At 38.5% G+C, this 24321-nt stretch overlaps 2 protein-coding genes across 5 annotated transcripts in view; one reads left to right on the top strand and one right to left on the bottom strand.

Moving 5' to 3' along the window:
• Positions 1-24321, bottom strand: part of CMSS1 (cms1 ribosomal small subunit homolog) — a 384890-nt gene that overhangs the window by 320693 nt on the left and 39876 nt on the right. The gene's annotated exons all lie outside the window — the stretch shown is intronic.
• Positions 1-24321, top strand: part of FILIP1L (filamin A interacting protein 1 like) — a 305655-nt gene that overhangs the window by 247601 nt on the left and 33733 nt on the right. Inside the window, exon 1 of one of the 2 annotated variants that reach the window (XM_043593951.1) lies at positions 3683-3807. The exons of the other annotated variant lie outside the window; for it this stretch is intronic. The gene's annotated coding sequence lies outside the window, so the exon portion shown is untranslated. Of the gene's footprint in view, positions 1-3682; positions 3808-24321 lie in introns of those variants that run through there. 2 annotated transcript variants of the gene reach the window in all.

Raw genomic sequence — 24321 nt, 5'->3', positions numbered from 1 at the left:
TAATGCAATGTAAAACCACAGAACTCTGCCTCCATCTCATGCCATCCTGGATCTGTGTCCACTATACTCAGCTTCTCATACAGAACAATGCCTGTGATAAGAATTGTTGTTTTTCTTTGTATGTTACAATGTTTCCATGTATACTATTTTATAGAGGAGGCAAAAGAGCAAACATATCACATTCAAAGTTAATGTTACCATCCCACAGATTCCAACAGTGCAGTGACCCCTTAACTGATGAAAGAAGCAGTAATGAAAATTATGGGCAGCTGTAAGAAAGGTGCATTATGAATACTGCTTCTCTTGCACTTATTTGGATGACTAGAAGACTTCACCAGTCACAAGTAGAAACAAAGGCAGGGAGACAAGACATGAAAGAAAGTAAGAGTAGTGATTTCACAAAGAGAAACTGGATTTGACATGCTTAGTAACACATTAATGGTATTTTTAAACATTTGTGGACATTGCTAATAACATCGGTTGCCGTGGTCACTGTATTAAACTCCTGGCATTAGCTTGAACCAGGGGAAATTGCTGATACTGAACTGTTTTTGACTATCTAACAAGGTGATTCATACAGTTCAACTGAATTGATACATCCTAGTTTCCACCCTTGCTGCCTACAAACCCCTCTTCCTCATTAGAAAGCAATTAGATCGGTAGAAAAATTCCTTTCTACCCTTTCCAAATCACAACTTAAAGCTACTGCTGATTTAGATCATAAATTTAAATTACTTATTATAGAAATGACTTTAATTTGTAGCTATACTTATTTGTAGGAAATTCTGCCTTATAAAATGAGAAGGGTCACACAGCAACTGGGCAGGAAATTTTTCAGTGAAAAAAGTAAAAGTTTTCTTAGCCAAGACTGAGGCACCGTGCTCACAACACTATTCTTTTGATAATGAATACACGTCAGAAGCCAAGAAAACAAAAACTACATCTCAAAGAGAATGTTCATAGGAAAGGAGAGGGAAATAAAAGTCTACTTGTCGATTCATGTGGCCAGTGGAGTACATTACTAATGGCTGGCTGGAGTTAGCAATACAAGACCCAGGGTTCTCGAATCAGTTTGATAAAGATACCCTCCTACTCAAGACCCTGGACTTTCATCTGTAGCAAAAATGTCATAATATTCTGATTTTATTAGAACAAGACTTGTCAACATCCTCGAAAATGTTGTCTTAATAAATATGCAAATCCATGATGTTTCCAATGTGAATGACTTCCCTAGGGTTATTCAGTGCATAATTAGGGTGGTTCTGGTGGGGAGGGGGGCGGCGGGCTGCAAAGGTCAGTTTTGGTTTTCCTAGTTTAACATTCAGTCTGGAAACACAGAAACTTCTCAGTTAAATCTGAACACTTCTTTACCAACACTTCTGAGAGATTCTGAGCAAACCATTAAGAGGAGACTAAGGCTGTATATATAAACACTGGTTCAAATCTCTGCATTTGTTACTTTAATAGCCGTCTGACTTTGGTCAAGCCATTTTACTCTTCCAAATGTGTTTCTTCATCTGAAAAGTATGAATAATACCACCTTACGATGTGTTATGCAAATTAAATGATGGAGTGCATGTAGAACACTAAGCATGGTGACTGGCATGAACTAAAAGCTCAACAAATGTTATTATTGGTTCCTGAAGAGAATGGGTCTATACCATGATCTCAACCGGAATGCTGAGTCATAGCTGGGTCAGCGATCACTGCTACAGAAGGTAACAGGGCACCAGGCAAGGCACACAAAGAGGAGAAGTCCTGATCCTCTCTTCCCTGGCTTCATAACCAGAGGCAAGTCTTATATCCACTTAACTTCTCTGTTCTTCAGCTACTGCAGCTCAAGAAAAGGAGGAAATAATGCTGACAGATTTTATAGGGGAAGTGGGAAGTCAAAAATATGAAAATAAATGCAAAACATGAGTATAAAAAATGTGGGAAAGAAATAAAAGATGGTGTCCAATGTTAGGAAACCTCTGTACCTATGAGGGGAAAGGGGGCAAAATCAGTTACAAAAATGCTGGCTTTGGGTAAAGATCTTTTATGTTAGTAGTCTGCAACTGAGATTCAGGTGTTTATGCGACTTTCACAGCAGTCATTTTATCTCATTTGAAATAAATCAAATCTAGCATAAAAGTCTCAAAAACATGGTTAATAAGTACAAGGCAAGCACAGGAGACTAAAAAGACTCAAAACACTTCACAACTATAAGGTCGAGTAACAAAACTCACAAACCACTATCTAAAATGTTAATATGAAAATACAAATCAAATATTGAATTTTAAGCTCAGCTGAAGGGCATGGTCATTAGCTTCTCAAAACAGTATATATAAAAAGCAGGAGTAGTTTAACAGGCTTCTCTGTAGGCAGAGTGATCTAGAAGAACTATTAAAGTGAGCCCACAGTTTAACAAAGATGACACACATTCTGTGCCCTGTATCTTTTTTCACCGTTTTCACTAACTATACATTCTATGCAACCAGGCATTCTCTACTCCAAACTAAGGAAAAGATACAAGCTATTTTCATTACTCCTGTTTGACAAATAATTCTATAGACATATGTATGCCATAACAGGAAACAATCCTATTTTACTGTTTATTTAAAAAGAGTTAAATAGACTCAAAATTTTACTCAATTCATTTGAAGCTTGCAAATAAGACAGCCACATCCCTAATTTACTTAGCAGATTCATATAATTGGCTAGGGCTTTCAGAGATTACTTCTCTTATTGGTGTGCAAAATAATTGGGAACATAATTCTCATTTCCCAGAAAAAGAATTTATAAAAGTAAAATCTGCCCCACACTAGGTAACATGCTTAATTCGGTCATATTTGGTCAGTTTCTTTTTTCTTCTCTTGTCTTTATTTTGTTTGCTGGTGGCAGGGAACAAATGGCTGAAAACTTGTTCTAAAGTTCTATTTTTATACTTTGTCTTGAAAGTACAGCACAACACATTTATCTTTACTTTTAATAAATATTTTTCTCTGCCAAATAAACTGATTAGTTTTAACTACTTTCGTTAAACACAGGCATGCAGAAATGAGGCACTAGGAGGTTCTTTCAGGAAAAACACTGAACAAAAAAAAAGATTTCATCTGGCCTTCCCATCATCACTTCAAGAATTGTTTGGTAGTTACATCATCAGGAAATAAAATACTATCCTCTGAGGACCCCTACTCTTTACAAAAAGGAAGGAGAAGGTTTGAAGTCTAAATCACCTCGAGATGTCTCAAAAAAACCAAAAAAACCAACAAAACTTCTGGCTCCCTCTCCTACCTCCCCCCAGCAACCAAAAAACAAATGTAACAAAAATGTATTTACAAAAGTTTAAATAAGAATAACAGGATGTGCATTTAAGAATCTGAGGCAATAACAGAAGCTTTAGAGCCCCGGAGGGAGCAAAGTTACTAGCGGATCGACCATGACCCCCAATGACTTGGTTAGCCAGGCAGGAGGGCGCCGGCGTCCCGGGCCCGCCGCCCACTCCGCTCCTCCGGGAGCCGGGGACCGACAGTCCGTTCACACGGTCGGAGCGTCAGCGGAGCTGAGGCGCATTGCTGCCGCGCCGCCGCCGCCGCCGCCGCCGCCGCCGCGGATCTGGTTGTCACCGGCGCCCCCGCCGCCCGCGCCGCACATGCGAAGCGCCTTATAAGGCAGCGCAGTGACGTAACGCCCTTAGGCCGGGCGCGCTCGGCGCCCCGCTCGCATTGTTCGGGCGACTCCCGGAGCGCGCACAGCCCGCTCGCAGCGCCGCCAGACAGCGGCCCCCTCCCGGCCCCCCGCCCGGCCCCGGCGCAGGCAGCTCAGGTAAGCCCGGGAGAGCCGCTCCGCTCCAGCAAGGGGCACTGCTGTCAGACAGCCAGGCTGACTGTAGGTGGCTTTTAAAGTTACCAGCATCACGAACTGCAGACAGGTTTCGAAAAGCGCGTCCAATGAACTCTGGGTTCAAAACCTTTTAAAACTCACACAAAACTTAGAAAGTTTACTCACACCGAGAAAACGGATTTCAGATTTGATTTTAAATGAGGAGAGCTGGGGAATGACTATATATTACATTCTCCAAGCGAGCCGCACACCGAATCCTGCCGGTATGGAGAAATCTTTGGGAATGGGGGCGGGGGCGGGAGGGGGGAGGGAGTACATTGTAATACCACAACTCTATCTCCTGATCTTCTCTCTCCTCGGACTTAAATTCCCTTATGTCTGACAAGAGCAGAGTGCGAAACACTGCCACATGGTAGTGGATTTATTAGTGCCGTTTCTCACCCCCTCCCCTTTGTGAATCTTCATACAAAACACCAGAAAATCCCTGTTAGAAATATAGCTTGTAATTAGGAGGACTCTAACTTACAAAGTTGACCTTTTTAAGCTTCAAAAAAATCTTACGAGCAAAAGCATATGGCAGTCTGTGTCAGACGTAACTCATGATTTTGAGTTCCAACTTTTTACTTCAACTCCAGTAAATGGATAAATGACAAACTGAAAAAGATAACGCTAGCTTCTCTAGAGTAATATTTCTGGACACAGTTTGTTGTGTTATGTAGAAACACGAATTTAAAAGGTAAAGCCTATAGAAGAATTTTGTTAATCAGTGGCATTTTGAACTTACATCTGAACCCTGAATAGGTTATTGCTATAAATGAACTTTTACCGTCTGATAATTGAACACCTGGATGAAAATCTACATGTTTTCACATTTCAGAATAAAAATTAGCAGAAGAGTTAAAAATAAAATACACTATGTCACATTTAAAACACTGGAATAGGAAATTAAAAAATCATGTATCACTCAAACTGTATTTGGTCTGAACATACATTTTAAAATAAAACTTAAGAAATGTCTGACAATTATTTTTCTTTTGAAATAGCATCTATATTTTATTTATCATTTGAAACAGCATTTGTTTAATATGCCCCAGATTGGGGATTTATCTTTGTTTCTAGTAATTCCTGTGGTTGAGTATTTTAAAGCATATAATATTGGTGCCTACTACTTTTGCTTCATAGTTCTGTTTAGTTTGCTAATTTTGTTTGCAGCAATGCAAGATTTTGGTTTTAGTATTCTAAAAGAAAAATTATATGTTATTTGGTTTGAAGATAGGCTATATGAACTGCAGGTTAGTACTGAAAAGTAGGATTTCTCCAAAACTATTATTTTAAATCTAGGGAAGCCTACCATAAGAAAGAGGGGCCAACACCCAGGTCATTGTGGAGAAGTACAAAATATGCACAGAAAAGTTGTTTATTTCATATAGGCTGTAATTGGAAACGGAAAAATTCTTCCTTTGGTAAAAAGGTATTCCACTCTTTTGAATCTGATAGAGGAGGAGGGAAACAGAAACCATCAATTACTGTTTCAGCTATACCCAAAGTGCCATCTGTACCATAAACTATAGCTCATCTGTTGAAAATCATAACCTCTATTAAATCTCTAACAGCTGTGTTTCCCAGGGTCTGCATTTTATTTTATTATTATTATTATTTTTTTTTTTTACAAAAGGCAAGCACCACTTTTTACTCTGTAAATGACACACTCCAATATTCCACATTTTTTTTCCATTTACTAACTATAAAGCATGGTTCAAAAACAAATCATCCATTGAGACCCCTTTTAAAACTGAAAGTTAAACAAGATTTGTTGTGGATACATTATCACACAGTGGACTCTCTGAATGAGCATTTATTAGTCCTAGGGACAATCTATATGATGGAAAAAATGTTTTAGATAGATGGAATATAAATTTTTACATTTCTAAATAAAGCACATACAAATTTTATGCTTAATAAATTCATTTGCCTTTTATGGCAATTGACCTTAAATGTGAAGCACTTGTATTTTTGTTATATTTTCCTAATGCTGTGAGGGAATCTATAGAAAGAGGCAATATGAAAACACAAACCAAGCTTTGAACTTTATTTTCAAGTCTACTTGCAATTCCCATAAATTTGCCTTCTCAAAAGGCTGTGAACTTTGTTTTAGGTTTCTCTGTCTCGCCTTCCTCCCCCACAAAATGACTTTGGTAATAAATGGATTTTGAGGTAAAAAGTGAAAATGGAGCACCAAGAATAAAATTCCATTTTCTTCTTACGTCATGTTCTGTCCATATCTAATGCTTCAGAGCAAAGTGAATGCTTTTACAAGGTGAACAGAGAAAAAAATACAGCCCCCTATTTGAGGGGAAAAGGAAGGCGGGAGCAGGAAGAGGACTGTTTATAAAAGACTGGATATTGTGGCATAATATGTGATGTAAACCAATATTGGTCTCAACCTGCTTCGTGTACTGAAATCTGTTGTTCACACAGCCAGTCATTATCTCTGAAAAATTTAACACATCCTACCTTATCCTCTTGGGCGTATCATTAATTTTAACTTTTTTTTAAAGTTTATTTAATTTGTTTTTGACTATGGATGTAGCTTCAATTTAATCTGATTGTTTAGTTTCTGTAAATTATGTTTTAAATAAGGATTTAAAGATGAAGGGACACTGCATATGCAGCCAGCATCACACACTTTCAAAGAAATTCTTCTGTGGCTGCTTCTGCCACCACTATAGTATTTATGGGCCCACCAACCCCATCACTTATGTTTAATATGTGCTGGGTCAGTTTCTACTTTGAATGTTAGATGCACTAATTCCTAGCAGATCATCACCAACACTGTTGTAAGCCCTCCTGCATCCTTCTTTTTCTTAAAAAGCAGAGTTAAAATTATCTCTCCCCTGGCTTTCTTCTATTCTGACATTACCTCTGACTGGAAAAGCTGAGAAAAACAAAAGTGGGAAGGCTCTCCAAGGAAAGTCCCTTGGTTCTTTTTCAGATATGGAGAAGCATTCCCTTTTCATGCTTTTTCTCTCAGAAGCTTGAGCACATTAAGATACGACAGCAGCAATTTTAATTCTGAGCCCAAGAACAGAATAACACATTAGCAGTGTTCTTTCTCCATTTAGACCATCCTCACATTCCAATTCCCTATTGGTTCCAAAATAAGATTAACTCTTAAAGACACTATTATTTTTTAATGACAAGCTTGAGGAATTGTGGGGGGGGGGGGGTACGGGGGGTGGGCGGGGTATGTGGATAAGAAGGTATGTAGAGCCATAGGTATGTAAGTGTACCATTAAGGCAGGTAAAGGTGTAGCCAGACATAAACTCACCTTCTTGTTTTTGTCTGTAACTACTGATTCTAGCCTAAAGGACAGTTTTATCAGTAAAAGAGATCACATCTTACATCAGAATAGCAAACACACAACTCCATAGATGGGAATTTGAGAAGAAACTTGATCATAAGATTTTTCATACGAACAATGGGATGCCCTAGGGCCCAGAGAAGTGCGCGCGCTCTCTCTCTCTGGCAAGGAATATCCACAGAGCTTTATAGCTAGAAGAGGCCTTGGAGGCCATCTGATCCAAATGCCTCACCTTACAGAAGAAACTGATGTTCACAGCATGACTTGGCTCAGAGACACAAAATTACTCAGAGGTAGAGCCAGGGCCCCCTGCATTCTTGGGCTATAGCTTTTGGTTTCCCCTTAAATTAGTGCTAGGAAGAGATGAAGGCAGAAGCCCCAGAAGAAGCCCTGGCACTAGAGGTGTTAATTTGGATACAAAATCCATTAAAAAAGAAAGCAGAAAGGTTCAAAGTTCTTGTTAATGAGTATAAGTAGTAAGAAGGCAAGGCAAAGGAGGGAGGTAAAAACCAATAGAGTTAAACCAGGCTACTACAATGGAGGGGGGTGATAAAAGAAAGACAAAGGAAACAAATAATAACTGTACTTAAAGGTCCTCTGGGTGGCAAAGCTCACTCTGCTTAAAAGTTGAGTGGTTCCCTAGGAAGAATGTATATATGCTCTATGTCAAAGACATTTAGGTCCGAACTACTAATTTGACAACTGACCTCTTCTCAGCATCTTCCAACTAAGCATTCAACACTCTCCAGACCTCCCTAGCTAGCAGGGTCCCATTCAAAACTCACAATGACCCAGTATCTTTAAAACAACTGAGAACTTCCCTGAAAACTGCAGAGGAAGTAACTAATGAAGGCTGTAAGCTCCTGGTGATACTTACCTTCACACAGTGCACTGCTACATGACACTAAATTACACATTAACTGCTTATTTGTTTATTGTCTTTCTCCTGGACTGTAAACTCCCTGAGGGTCAATTTTGCAACCAACTTTATTCCTAGTGCCTGGCAAAGTACCTCGCTATAGTTAGTAAGCATGTCCCTGGGACAAGAAGGTGCTGAATAAATGTACCAACAAATAAATTACAACCTAGAAGCTCCTTACTTGGTAAGAAAACCATGGGCTAGGAAAGGCCCCTTCTTTGAGATTCTGTTCAGGGGCCCAAAACAAATCTCTGCCACTATCTGAAGTAACCACATTGAACTGACTACAAGCACAAAAACCAGAAAACAAATCAGGCTCAGATTAAATCAATGCAGTAAAATGTACTTCGTACTATACAGTATGGGGCATGGAATGGGTGGGAAGCAAAATATGGATGAGCAGAATGTAGTGGTTTTTGTCTTTAAGGAAGTGTAGGTACCTTTGTTTTTCCTAATCTCTGTGCCTCATATGAAGACCTAGAAGATCCAGTCATTGGACCCAAACAGTTTGTCCTTGCCATTAAGAGAAACCAGCAGATTGCCTTTTCCCAAGCATACACTTTGACTCTCAAGTTTCTATGGGTCATTCAGTGCATCTGCCAGGTTTTACAGAAAAGGAGTGAATTTTCTATAGTTTCAGTTAGGTAATTCCAATGTCAATCATTGAAGCCAGCCTAGGGCTTGTAACTCAGCAGCAGACATTTACTTAATATCTTCCAGGCACTGTGCTAAGCACCAGGCAGGCCAGCAACTAAGTTCTCTACACACTACACCATGTCATTAACCCAGCTACACCTACTAAAACTGATTGGCACCATATTGGTGACAATGACTAAGATCACCAGCAGCTCTTACACAATGGCCCTGTCTCTGCTCTTTTTTTAATGAACTGATAAAGCAATATAGGTAAAACAGGTCAGCGTACATAAAAATTAAGTGAAGGTAAACAGTGTGGGGCTGTTTAACAAAAAAACCCAACTAACCAGAATATAGTTATAATCTCCAAGTTTCCTTGCTTACTTACTAATGACACTAAGTTGGCATGGACAAATAGTGTTTATCTCAACAGTACAACTAATTAGTAGGAATAAAGGTTCATAAATCCAAGTTCCATTCTTCTTGTCTCTACCATCTATTTGCTGGGTAAGCCTCCTAAAGCCTTGGCTTCCACATACCTGACAAAAAAAAAAAAAAAAAAAAGAAACACTGTCATCCACCATAAGCATCTTTCAATACTGGGGAAGGACAGAATAATGAGCAGTAACCCTTGAGGGCAGGTACACCGATCAAGCAGAACTGAAGACTATATAAAAATAAAAGCTACTGATCATATCATTACAGAAAAATTAGCTTAAGAAAATGAAATGGATGTGAGGAAAAAGTCTACTCTTAAGCACAGAGAAAAGATTAACAACTATAGTACTGGAGCCTGTGAGAGCTCCAGATCACTGTACCAAGTACAGCCTCAAAGATGAGGTCAGCCCTTCAAGATGGGCGGCGCAGACAGAAGCAAATCTGCCAGATTTACTGTATCTCATGGCCCACCAGGGTTGGAACAAAAGTTTAAAGGTGAACTAAGTTCTTCTCCCTCTTTTTAAAATTCTTTTTTAAGTGAACCAAAACAGAAAACAAATCTCTGAGCAGAAATCATAAAAGGAATGTGAAACATTCATCACATTTGGGTTGACAAGACTTAAGTGACTGCTGCTGTTACATTTGAAGAAAAGGAAGGAGCTGCTTAGTTTAGAAGCTTGAGAAGAGCAGGAGAAAGTTCCTTCTTGCTAAAGACAAAGGGCCACGCAGTGAGATGCTAAGCAAGTCCCTTAGCCTTAGTTTGTTAGTCTGTCAATTTGAAATGGCAGAGGAGGTAAATCACTCTGGAGTCTTGTGAAAAGTAATCCTTTGCTGCTAAAGGAAAGATTATCTATTCTTTAAAAATAATATTGATTCACTTATTATCAAGATAGTTAGACTCTGATATTATTACAAGAAATACATTATGTTTGAAGTTGCATATTATCCTTCAGGTTTTCATACAACTGGATACATGGGGCAGGCAGATCTTTCAGATAAAGGTGAGAACAATTTTGTTAAGTGATTTGGCATTCCACTCATCTCCACTAAAATTATGCCTTGCAAGATTCTTCTTAAAATTCCATAAAATTCACTGGGCTGGTAAAGATGCAAAGAATCAGAGGCAAGGTTAAGATTCTATGGCGGAACTTCCCTCATCTGGACTTTATTTAAATTTGTCTTCAGGTGCATTCCTCATTTCACTAAAGGTTTGTCCCTCCTCAGAAATGACAGAAACAAGAGGAGCAAAACTTTACTTCTTCTGCTTTAATAATAAGAGCAAATCCTGAGATCTTTAGGTATTATTCAGCCCAGGAGGGAGTTATGCTCCCCTAAGAAATGGCTCTTCTCACGTCTCAGTCAGTCAAGTACAACTAAGTTCAAACCCATGTGGGGGATACAGAGGTATCGAATTCTTCATGGAACTTCGAGTTTGTTCAAGAGCAAAACTATTATACACAAAGTTAGAAGGGGTATAAAACAACATTATAAAGTATTTGTGTCACAAAACTGTAAGGGCTGTGCGGACTCACAAAGGGAGACCCAGCCAGACAAGGTAGGGAACAAACATTCATAGAAAAGATGGGAACTGAAGTGTAAATGGAAGCTATTGAATGGAGTGTTAAAAAAATGATGGCAGATGCATCCCTTGGAAGTTTACTATGAACAGGGAATCTGAGGTTAAAAGAGAAGGCTTGAAACAGCATCTGAACACCCAAACTATGATTTTTAAACCCATTATTTGGACTTCTGTAGAATAGATTTCAATCCTTAAAGTGAAGATTAAATGTCACAAAAACAGTTGGCACAGTGCTGGACCCATAGCAGGCACTCAGTAAATATATTATTCTTCTTAGTTATGTTAAGGGCTATATATATATAGGGTTCCACCAGGCTGAGGCACAAGGGGTTGCCTCAGCACCAAAGAGGAGGTGCTTGCTTTGTAAGGATGCAGTCTGGAAGAGCTCATGTTCTTAACACCCAGCCCTAAAGTGAAGTAAAGGATTAAGCCTTCTGGAGAAAATCCACGTGTCTAGTGCCTAAATTCAGCTACTCTGAAAAGTGATGTTATCTTTTATCCTGAGTTCCCTGCTAGAAGGGAATCCCTCTTATGAGAACATGGGCTTTCCAATGGGTTTTTTAGTCACCTGAAATAAGAAACAAGTTACTGAGTAGTTAAAGGACCAAAGAGCAAAAGGCTTAAAAGCTGGCCTGGAATCTCCCTGTTTTACCTTGAAAGTCCTACCATGCCTGGGAGGCACACAAAACAAATGGGTAAGACAAATCTTACCACATGGGCTAAAGAGCTTATATCACATCCTACCCACAGACAATAAAGAATTCTTTCCAGAAACTCACAGTCTAAACACTTCTTCCTAGGTGTTAATTTTACAGTTTCAGTGTACTTTCTATTTAGTGTAACATTTTAAGTGTCAGACACTGAAAAGATTTCTTGAAATACAATACTTGATGTATAAAGAACCAAAAATAAAGTTGAATCCCATGAAATACCCATGTATTAAGGTCCCATGTATTTAAGGTCCTATTAATGCCCCGTGTAGTTATGAACCACTGAGACCTTGACGAGTCACAAAATTTGTTCTGATGGAACAAAATGTACATTTTTTGACGTGTGAATTTGTACAAAATGCTATACAAAAAAGAAGGGAGGGAAGGAGTCTAAAGGTTGGTGGAATTTTTATTCTGTGGAACTGAGATTTGAGGATCATCAAAGGCTTTGTAAACCCTAGAGATGAAATCCTACAGCTTCCCCGTTTTGCAGCTGAGGCGACAGGCAGATGAGGTGCAGTCAGAGAGCTAAGTCAGTAGCACAGTGGTCCAGCATTCCCTGACCATTAGATACACGGCTGTTGTTTGGGAAATGGGGTTTTGCTTTTTTTCTTTGTTTTTAACTGTGAATGAGTGAACTTTAAAAGTGAAGAATAGAGAGGGCCTGGGTGGCTTCGTCAGTTAAGCATCTGACTTCGCCTCAGGTCATGATCTCATGGTTCTTGAGTTCAAGCCCCTTGAGTTCAAGCCTCACATCGGGTTCTGTGCTGACAGCTCGGAGCCTGAAGCCTGCTTCAGATTCTGTGTCTCCCTCTCTCTTTGCCCCTCCCTAGCTTGTACTCTGTCCCTGTCTCTCTGAAAAATAAACAAACATTTAAAAAAAAAAAAAAGTGAAGAATAGCAAAGTCAGTGCTTTCTTCAAAAACACTTCTTTCAACTACTGCAAATCTGAAATAGTTTGCCCTCTCTTAAAAAATTCAAATCATGAGGTAAGATATGGTCAGAGCAGAAATGGATGGGTATTCATATAGTATATACACAAGGTGCACTATAGCCTTTTCTTTAACTCTGCCACACAGATTTATCACAGAGATAAACATAACTAAATGGATGAGCCTGAACCTTGCTCAGGGACAAAATCAGCAGCAGACCCAGAGCCAAGGGAAGTAGAGTATAATGTCACTACTTTCACCTCTAGCAGATCCATTGCTAACCACCGTAACATCTTGATTGAACTGCTCCTTACAACATAAGGTTAATATTCTCTAGAACACATTCATCTGAAAAGAACCCAACCTGGGGAAGAGAAAATAGGATCAAACTGTGTGTTCATGTATTCTGTCTTCTCAGTGCTCAGCAGAAAAGGAAAATCTAATCCAAATGCTCTGAACTGTCAGGGAAAAATTAAACAAAATTTAAAATTAAAAAAAAAAAATTTTTTTTTAACGTTTATTTATTTTTGAGACAGAGAGAGACACAGCATGAACGGGGGAGGGTCAGAGAGAGGGAGACACAGAATCTGAAACAGGGTCCAGGCTCTGAGCTGTCAGCACAGAGCCCAACGCAGGGCTCGAATTCACGGACTGTGAGATCACGACCTGAGCGGAAGTCGGCCGCTTAACCGACTGAGCCACCCAGGCGCCCCAAAATTTTAACTTTTATAATGCACACAAGGGGACACAAATGCAGACTACAAGAAAAATGGTCACTCACATTCTAAGGGATTCTAGATTAAAACATTCCCACCTAATTAAACTTTACATAAGGCCCATACTCCAGCTCTCTAAAACATCCTGGAGGAAGAGAGAAACCAGTCATCCTCAGGAACTAGGAAAAGTGGATAAGGGTAGATGGAAGATGTTCACAGTGGTTCATGATCTGATTGTTAATCAGCAGGAAGCCAAGCCAAGCAACAACCTTCATCCTGCAATTGCCCTGACCTGTGTGTGAATCCTATTCAGTGCTATTAAATGTTACTAGTTCCTTTGCCTCTTTTTTACTGATTTACTATAGCTAAAATGGAGGGGGGAGGAGGATTCTCTAGAGATCAAAATGTTTCACATTTTACATTCTGATGGCTCCTATTTAGCCTGTTTCTCGTGGCAAACTGTGTGACTTCAAGAGTCACGATAAAACATAAGCCTCTGTTGTTGTGGTTTCTAAATTTCTGAAGTTTTAATTTCCCACTAACAAGTTAGGAAACGTTTGGTTTCCCAAGCATACCACGGTAGCCACTGCCTCTGTAAAGGCAGCCAGAATACAAGGAGGTGAAAACCAGTGAACTTATCCACTCTGGCGCATGACTGCTCCCTGCTTTGGCCTTTTATGTTAAATCTGACAAACTGAAAACCAGTGAATTAACGTTAAGAAAGCCAAATAAAAGAGGAAAGGCTTTTTTTTTTCTTCTTTCTTTAAGACTTAACAGGAACTAGGGGCTTAAAAAAATTTTTTTGGGGGGGGAGGGCTCAGAATAAGATTTGGAAGAGGATATACTCTTTGTAACTTTTTAAAGAGGAGAAAATACAAGAAAGAAAAGTGACCTACCAAAGAGTGTTAAGAGAAAGGAATTAAACTAATCCTCCAAAATACCTATTTACAATATCTGAATGAAAATAACCTGTGATCTGGGAAGAGAAAAAAGGGACTAATGGAGATTAAAAACAAAGAAAATTCTGCAGCTACCTTAGAATGCTCTTCTAAAGAATCCATGTCTGTTTACCTCAATCCATTAAGACACAAAAGAAGCATCTAAATATAAACGGATTTTGAGCAATAGGAGAAATACATATAAATATTCTTAACATGATAAAGCACATGCACCCACACTCTTAAGGGCATGTAGTATTATGCCCTTGAAGTCTGCCTGAGAAAAGGCTGCCTGTTAAAAATATTTTCCGAGAACTTTAAGTTCCTTGAAATGTTCAACGGAAATGGTATTTATGACAAACCCACCTCCTCTGGGGAACATGAGATGTTATTACTGGCAAAGTCAGTTTTTTAAACCATCCAAAAATGTTTATGAATTTATGCCAAATGACTAAACTTGCTTTATTATTACAGTGATTAAGAGAAGAGAATATCTGTTAATGTCTCATCATCAAGGCTCAAAGTAATCACAAACCTACAAAAAAATACTATGACAAAACAGAGGATTGTTAAGTGGTAGTGATTTCTGTGCCTTTGACAGGCAGAATATTACAACACATTTATTCACTGGAGAGCCTGGTACATGAGATACATAAGATAGGAGGTGTGGATGTATGTCATAGTGGTGAGAAACAGGATTTGGAGTAAAAACTGTATTGGCATTCTGGTTCTGTCCATTAACCAGTAGAAACTTTGGCAAATAATCTAACTTCTCTGAGCCTCAGTTGCTTTTTTGTGAAATGAGGACACTACTTGCCTCCAATGACTGTTTCCAGGACTATCATGGTACATGGCATATAATAATTGCTTAGTAAATGTTAACTGTTATTCACAGACTATAGAGGGAAGGAACAAACTACTTATCATGTGTCTACTGCTTACAGTTACACCCTTAATCCTTAACATAGTACTTAAGTAGAATAACGTAGTTCAAAAGTAGAATAGGTGTTTGTTCAAATATCTATTGAATACCAATTAAGTACCAAGCTAAAAATACAGCATGGAATAAAACTGGCCAGTAATTGACCATTCAGTAAATAAAATACACACACACACCCCTACCCACTCGCATTAAGTTTATGTTCTAGTAGGAAAGACAATGATCAAATAAGTAAAATACAGTATACCAGATGGTACTATGACATGAGGGGATGAGGGGCTCCCTAGGAAGGGAACCAGTACAAAAGACACAGACCCTGTTGTGGTCAGAGAAAAACAAGGAAGGTGGTATGGCTGGCAGAATGAGCAAAGGTAGAAGGAATCAGGGAGTCAAGGGGGTGGGGGCGGAGAGTATAGAAATGAACAAATGAACACTAAAAACATGGGATGGGAGAAAGAGGAAATTCTTTTGAGGTCAGTACTCTGGGCTTTCTAGCATGTACTCTGGTTAAGTGGGAAGAACACACACTTGGCAGTCAGTGAATTTTTATTCTGGTTCGGTTATTTGTGCTGTTTGGTAATTATTTAACCTGTCTATATTTTAGTTTTTTTGATTCTTACCCTCATCTATAAAATGGAAATAATACCTCATAACATTGATTAAATTAGATCAAGTGGCAAAGAGTAGACCTTCAATATGCTTGTCTCTTTCTATAAGCTAAATCCTGCACTGGATCATAGCTGGGAACTGGAGTCTGTTCCAAATCCAGGGTTACTGTAACAGTGGCTTTGCATGTTATTTAATCTGCCTGGGCTTCAGTTTCTCAAGTAAGAAATTGCAGATGCTACACGCAGACATTTTAAAGACAGTTATACAATAATCATGGTGCTGTTATAAAAATTATAATCAAATAATATTACTATTACAACTTATCTTAAAATTGTCTTTTATGTAAAATTTATCTTAAAAGTTTTAAAACAGCAAAAGTATATGCTCCCTCTATATTGATTAAAAAAGTCCTACGAATTTTAATTTCTTTAGCATGAAGTTGTAAAGATTTTATTTAGCAGTATGCTGATTTTTATTCCTTTTTCCTACCCCTGCTTGGAAAGATCTCCAAGACAATGTTTAACTGCAAAAATCAAGGTGACAGATGAACAGTTACAGTAAGCTATATTTTACATAAAGAAGGGAGATAATAAGAATCTTTATTTGTATTTGCTTACTTACTCATTAAGACATTCTAGAAGTGTATATATGAAATAATATGTACAGTGGTTACTGGTTCGGAAAGGAGAATGGGTAGATGAAGGATGAGGCGGGAGAAAGACACTCACAGTTTACCTTTTAATATACATATTTTGAAACATGTATTATATATTTAGGAATGCTAATCGCTCTAGCCACAGATGAGGGCTAAGTCAGGAGCCTGACCGGGGACACCCAGGAACCTGGTACCTGAGGGAGCCCCCGTCCATCAAAGCACATCAATGACATTTGATTGCCTTTTCTGCTTTTTCTACTTTGTAACATCTTTTGCTTTTCAAATAAAGATGTCATGAATCCCCCCCCCCCCCAAAAAAAGGAATGCTAATCTACAATCCAAAACTGACTTGAAGAGTTAAAATTGAGCAAAATAATTACAAAATTAATTATACAGCAATATGAAAACCTCAAATGACCGGTTTATCAGACAATGTGGGTATTCTTCAACCTGTTACTTTATATTTTTTTCTGAAGTGCTCAGTGAAAAACATTCTAAAACATCCTCAGTAGTCTTATCCATATTTTCCACTGGGGAAACCACACGTGGCAGTAAGCAGCATATACAGAAAAAGACTGTTCCCTCCAGGTCTACACCAAATCAGTCAGCCCATGCTGCCTCTGAATACCCAAGTAGACAAGTCTAAGAGCATCTGATCCCAGCAAAGAAAATACATGTTCACACTCAAGGAATGAAGAATAGGGGTAAGATGAGCAGATCACTGGAGAGGCTTTGGGAAGGTCACTATTAGCATCCATTGTGATATGCTGGCATTTCACTGAATAATGCACATTCACAACATTATTCTTTTCCAGAAAGGGAGAAGAGCTGTGGTATAGATCTATAAATCAAAGAGAAATGGAAAATAATGGCTAATCCCAAATACAGTGGAGCAGCAGATAATGAAAAAGAGCTATGAATATTAGAGACAACTAACACAAAGAGGTCTAATAGAAGTTTTCCAAAAAATTACCTATGCCCTAAAATGGTGGTTCTCCCTAAAGATGATTTTTGTCCCCAGGGTTTTTGCAATGTTGGGAGATAGTTTGGTTGTGACACCGGAATTGGGGGTTCCTGGGTTACTTCTGGCATTCACTAGGAAGAGGCCAGGGATGCTGCTAAACATCCTACAATGCACAGGACAGCCCCAAAACAAAGAATTATTCAGCACCAAACGTCAATGGTGTCAAGGCTGAGAATCTCTGGCCTAAAATGACAATCAACATGGCTAACCATGTGCACGGCTGAAAAGATGCATGAATGGCCTGAAACAGTAAACAGATTATGTAATTATATCTTTCCTTCTAGTGTTCACTCTGACTCTGTCTCATAGGTGACCCCTACTTTAGGCCAGCCCATTGTGGCTGAGGTGCTCTTCTGTGTTGCTTCACCTTCAGTTTCCCACTTCTAATAGTAATTGATACGTCCTGTGCCAGGTAATAAATATGTTAGGAGATTTAATGTGGATTGTTTGGCCTAATCCTTAGAACAGCCCTATTATAAGGAAGTCGCCAGTATTATCCCCATTCTACAAATGAAGACAGTGAGACCCATAGAGGTTAAAACTGCTCGCTCAGTCACACTAGGTAGAAGTGGGGAAGCCATGACTCAACTCTGAAAATTGATATCCAGGATCTGAATTTCTCCCCTAGCACTACCCTACCTCCTATAGTGTTTTATTGCCTTTTTTCCATTGGTGCTGCAGTGAGTGTACTTACATCCTGTCCATTTATCCTGCCTGCCCCTTGCCACTCATATGCCTGCAGTGTTTTCTGCCATCTACTGCTGAGTCAGTACGGGATGGGCAGTAGGGAGAACATCAGCCCTTTCCCTAAGAAGCTACCTTGGGGCAAATGGATAAGATACAGAAGAACACAAATCCACAAATTACAGAGTACAAAATCAACTAGAGAAAGGAGGAGGAAGGAATGGAAAGAATGATAAACTATTAAAGTGTTGGGAACCTGGGGACAAGCCCATTACCACCACCATCACCAATTCAAAGACAGTTCCGCATGCTCTGTCCCAAGGCAAGGCGCTCTCAGGAATGAATACAGGAGCACACTCTGACAATCCAAGACATCACATGCTGGGTAGCTTTCTGAATGCTTCTCCCTAGAGAGAGACAAGGCAGTAAGGGAAAAGAAAGGCATCATAACTGTGATTGGCCCAAGTAGACCTTAAAAAATTAGGGAGATGTCCACCTAAAACTCCCAGTCAGCCAAGGACCTGAAGCCTCAATCTGATGAAAGACAGGCTAGGGTTTTTTTGTTTTGTTTTGTTTTGTTTTGTTTTGTTTTGTTTTGTTTTGTTTTTGGCATAGTAGCATTCAAAAAGAAAGTCTGGAAAAGAGAAAATGTTAAAATGTTCATATGAAAGATCTTTTTCAAATAATTAAAAACCTCATTCAGAGTATGTTGAGAGGCTAAAAACACAAAAGAAGAGTAGGCTCTTTAGCATAGCAGTGTATTCACAGTAATTTTTTTTAACTCCTCCTTTGTAGCTATAATATATTCAAAACAAGCCAAAAAAAAAAAACCCATCTGAATAAATGGGGAAAAAATCTATTTGAGTAGATATTTTTTTTAAATTTTTTTTTTCAACGTTTATTTATTTTTGGGGGGACAGAGAGAGACAGAGCGTAAACGGGGGAGGGGCAGAGAGAGAGGGAGACACAGAATCGGAAACAGGCTCCAGGCTCTGAGCTGTCAGCCCAGAGCCTGACGCGGGGCTCGAACTCACGGACCGTGAGATCGTGACCTGGCTGAAGTCGGACGCTTAACCGACTGCGCCACCCAGGCGCCCCTGAGTAGATATTTTTTAACATGAATAATTAAAATGGGGGATGGAGAGGCATAAGCTTAGTGGTAATGAACATCCATCATCCTATGGTTCTTTCTAGAAAGCTCCTTAACTGACTATAGCACTGAAGAGATAACACATAATTCAAGCTTTAAGTAATTATCCTAGATTTACATGTACCATTCTTATTGTCACTTCTGTATCAGTTCCTGTTTCCTTTCCTAGGCCTTAACTGTGCACCTTTTCCAGTTTCCACTTAGCCCTTTGATCAGTAATGGAGAGTTTCTTCTAGCCCAGATTCCATGGTCTTATAATGAAAATATTCTCCTTGTAGCCTTACTCCCCAAACTCTGTGCCTGTGAGCTCTCAAAGTGGTCTTTTTCTGGTTCTAAAACCACACTTTTCAGCAGTTTTTCTTCCCAGGAGACCCTTAGTCTCAGTCAGTTTCTTTTTTTCCATTCAGTTGTTTTTTTGTTTTGCTTTTAAGAAAGAGATTTGCCCCAACCCCTGTCCCTCTGTTCAATTTGAGGGTTTTTATAGGCTCCTGTAAGGATCCTATTTTTATGCTAAAAGTTTCGAAGCTCCCTAAAATTAATAGGTCATTGACTATTTGCGTATCTTATAATTTCACTTCCCCTAATCCCTGGGGACCCAAACAAAATTGTTCAGATAATGAAAAGTCCTAACTCAAGGTGCCCCATTTTTATAATATATTCCTTCTGACACCAACCAAAACCTCCTCTATCACTTCATGCCCCAATTCTTGTTTCACAGTGAAGGAAAAGTAGTAACTCAGCTTGCCGGATATGGACCCATTTATGGTGTGTCTAAATGATCTCAGTGATGATGACAGGATCTTCAATAACAAGGACATAAAGCAGACACAGATGTACACTCATATTCATCTAGCAGATGCCAAAAAAAAGTGTTACTGTTCTTCTAGATCTTGCTGACCAAGTCAAATGAATTGAGCATTACATTATGACTATGGTATGCTGTAGCTGTAATTTTAAAAAACCTTTGACTTGTGAGAGAAATAAAAGGAAGCAGCACACATTGAATAAAAAAGACTGGTCATAGCTATTTTTATGAGTGCTCCTAAAAATCAGACTAAACAGTGAAAAGTCCCATTGAATAAGGGAGTAGAGCAAAAAAACACTAATTATAGGCCTGATCATCAAGAACTATCTCAAACTAAGGAAACTTTCCAAAAATTGCTTGTAATTACTCTGCAAACTGCTTAGAGTTCTGTGGTTATTTAACTATGAATGTAGCTGCTATCAATGCAGTGCAACAATTAGAATTATATATTAGATAAGAATTGCTAAAAGATATGGTGGAATATAATAACCACACTATCAAAGTCTAGCCATGAGAAGAGATATGAAAATGAATAAAGCAGTGTGATGTATGTAGTTTCTTCTTAGTGATTAACATTTTAAATCAGGAAGAAAAAGTAATGTATTAACTAGCTCTGGAAGAATAAAAGCAAATGTAGAAATTGAGGCCCTTCAAAATGAAGTTTCACACTTAGAATGAGAGATATAATATTTCATGTATCTTAAGAACAAACAATTTGGTATGATCACACTATGTACTTGTTGATGGGAAACTATTATAAGTTATGATCAGAGCTATACAAGTATATAGGCTGGTTTTGACAGAAAAAGGTAAACTGACAAATAACAAGCACAGTATCTTGTACATGGTAGGTGTTCGCTGTAACTGCTTCAAAAAAATATGAAATGAATCAAATGTCAGCTGATATGCACAGCACTGTGGATGGATGCATTTTAAAAATGAGGCAGCTTTGTGGTTTCCATGACTTTATTTCAAATTATGGTTTCAAATAAAACACAGTGTCTAATGGAGACAGTTTTGTCATTTAGGATTTTTCTGAGAACTGGAAGACAGGTATTAAAGGCAGAGAATCTTCCACCTTTCTGAGATAGGGAACAAAAAACTAGTTTTATTAATGATGGAAACACTGGAGCAGTGACTAGGTCAGTGGATGAAGCTGCTTTGGATGAAGCAAAGGGCTCACTCAGTGATAGCGTGCAGAAGGTGATAGCCCAAACTAAAGGCTTTTTCAGAGAAGGACATATTTGTCATTTATGCTTCAGACTGTCTATCCTTGAGAGAAGTGGTTCTCAAAGTGTAGTCCCTTTCAAGAGCTCTGCAAGTTCAAAGTTATTTTCATAGTAACACTATCTTTTTCACTCTCATTCTCTTAAAACTATACATGGAGTTTTCCAGAGGCTACATGAGGTGTTGTGATGTCACTGCTCTGACAAAGCCAGACATTGGAATTTGCAGAAACAGGAAACAATGCAAATCTTCCCAGTTAGTTTTTTGGTTTGAAAAAGTTATTTTTCATACAATGTGTTGATATACAATGGCTTATTATTTTTAATAAATACATAAACATTTAAAAATTTTTGTCTTGAGTTTCTAATATGGTAAATACTGATAGATATAAATATAATAAAAAGCTCTTTAGAATCCTCAGTAATTTTTAAGAGTATAAATGAGTCATCAGACCAAAAAGTTTGAGAATCAGTGCTCTAGAATCTTCACTGAATTGCATTGGAACTATCTGCTCATTCTTTCCCAAAAGTCTATGGATGCTTTGAGAACAGGAACGCTCCCCCTGTTCATCTCAGTATAGCCCCAGTACTAAGTAATTCTTTTGTTGTTTGCAAATTAAATGAACAAGTCTTGCCATATTCATAACAACAAAAACTTAGATTCAGGATCCATATAATAGATACAATGGAGTAGGTGTCTCCTAAAAATGACAGATGAGAAGGTAAGCTGACTCTGAAGTTCCCTACATACAGATTGATTTCTACAGCTAAGAGAAACAACACAGTGCCATTAATGGTTTGTGGAATTGGTTTTACTGCTTGATAATCACCCTACATTTATTTATATGGGCTAGGTGTCAAAAAAAGTGGAAAAAAATCTGGAAAAGTAGAAACATAATTGATGTATTAGGGTGGTCAGATTATAGATGAATATTCCTTTTCAATTTCATTTGCTGTTGATTAACGTTACTTATGTAATGAACATATTTGTCCAATAGAGCTCTGGACTGTAAGGAAAAAAATAAAAGAATCACTCCTTTGTTTGCAGAGATGAAATAACCAAAAGAGAGAAAGGGCCTAGGATGTGGACATTTACCGCCAATCTCCCTTCTCAAACAAGCAAGCATATATAATTTAATGCAGGAATCTGAAGAAGGAAAAAGAAATATTGCAACAGTCTTGATTCTTTCAAAAATCCAACAATGTACTTGGAGAACACCAATGGGAAAGCCATTTACACCTCATTTTTTAAAAATACTTAAAACTGTGTACATAGTAAACATAAGAGCATCTTCTTTTAAAGCTGAATAAAATTATTCAGGTCAGTGCTACAGTATTTTCCACAGGAAGGCATATTTGTTCAGTCCTTCAAAAAACATTCATTTTGGGGGGCGCCTGGGTGGCGCAGTCGGTTAAGCGTCCGACTTCAGCCAGGTCACAATCTCGTGGTCCGTGAGTTCGAGCCCCGCGTCAGGCTCTGGGCTGATGGCTCGGGCCCTGGAGCCTGTTTCCGATTCTGTCTCCCTCTCTCTCTGCCCCTCCCCCGTTCATGCTCTGTCTCTCTCTGTCCCAAAAATAAATAAACGTTGAAAAAAAAAATTAAAAAAAAAAAAAACCATTCATTTTGGTAAACAAATAAAAAAACATTTGATACTCTCCACATGTAAGGGTATGTAGTAGACATATTTGTAGAAGAAACAAATGAGTCAGACATGTGCCCGATTCTTAAGAAGCTTGTATTTTAGTGGGGTTGATTGTAATGCACATAAATAAGACATAATCAAAAGTGGTGAAAATTATGAATTACTATGGGTATGACTGGCATTAGAACATTTAGACAAACCATCTGTTTCATATGTGTTATATGATGAATATTACTAACTGTCTCACAAAGAGGAGATAAAATATAGTCACACATGTGTGCTGACATATGTATGTGTAAATAAAAACTAAAAAGACCCTCTGAATGTATAATTTGTAGTAAAGAACCAGCTTCATGGTTAGTACCAAAGAACGTTCAAGATGACAGATGTGATATTTTTGAAAAAACAAGGAATTAGTATTGCACATAATAGTGATAAACCACAGTAAGTTACAATTCTAAGCCATAATAGAAACTCTAAATAAAAAGCTGTAACAAGACACTGCTTTAAGCCAGTTTGGATTTAACTACCTCAGTTTGTGTCCATGAAACCAGCTTCCACAACCTGTTTTTACTGGACAGGATTCAGTGTATAATCCTATAATCCTGTGCTATCAGTACTTGAACATGAATATGAGTACTCTCCAAGATGGCAGTCTTCAGACTGGGGTACACATACCCCTGAGGGTACACAAAAACTTTCCAGAGTTATAAGCATGGAAAACATTAAAGGAATCAATCTCTACATCCGCAATCCACACACAGATGCTTTCTAAAACCGATCTACCAGAAAAAGGGCTTGCACTGAATTCTCCAGCAATCCTTTCAAAACAGTCTTCTAATTTAATAAAATTTTACCAAATGCATCTTCCTGGGCTGGAAAATTCTCTGGGATACAGAACAAAGGTACAACTATAGAAAGACACCCGGGAGAGTCTTATGAGCGCAGAGCAACAAGAACTTCAGAACCACTGGCGGAAGCAGTGTTGTGTCTTCATCTGGGAACAACTCGGGGCAAGCTGCTATGCCTCATCTCTTTTAGAAGTGAAATGGTTGCCAAAGAGATGGATATTTACACATTTACCTAAGTTGAAAAATGAAGTCAGACTTTTCTTGAATGTCTGATTTGGGTGACTGGTTTGCCAATGGGGACTTTTAGATTATATGGCAAATGTTAATATATATCGTTTGTGGTTATTTAAACCTTGAGTAAGAATTTTTGGATGGCAGCTTTAAAATGTGTGAAGAGGTACTTAGTTTTTAAAAATCCTTTTATTTTTTTATTTTTTTTTAAGTTTATTTATTTATTTTGAGAAAGACAGAGACAGTGCGAGTGGGAGAGGGAGAAAGAGAGTCCCAAGCAAGCTCTGCACTGCCAGCACAGAGCCCAATGCAAGGCTCGAACCCATGCAGCTGTGAGACCATGACCTGAGCTAAAACCAAGAGTCAGACACTTAACTGACTGAGCCACCCAGGCGCCCCTGTTTTTGTTTTTGTTTTTTTAAGTTTATTCATTTTGAGAGAATGCAGA

The sequence above is a fragment of the Prionailurus bengalensis genome, chromosome C2, assembly GCF_016509475.1.
Source record: "Prionailurus bengalensis isolate Pbe53 chromosome C2, Fcat_Pben_1.1_paternal_pri, whole genome shotgun sequence".
In the NCBI taxonomy this organism is placed as follows: domain Eukaryota; kingdom Metazoa; phylum Chordata; class Mammalia; order Carnivora; family Felidae; genus Prionailurus; species Prionailurus bengalensis.
Note: the sequence above shows the minus strand (reverse complement) of the source record. Positions and strands in the feature narration are given on the sequence as shown.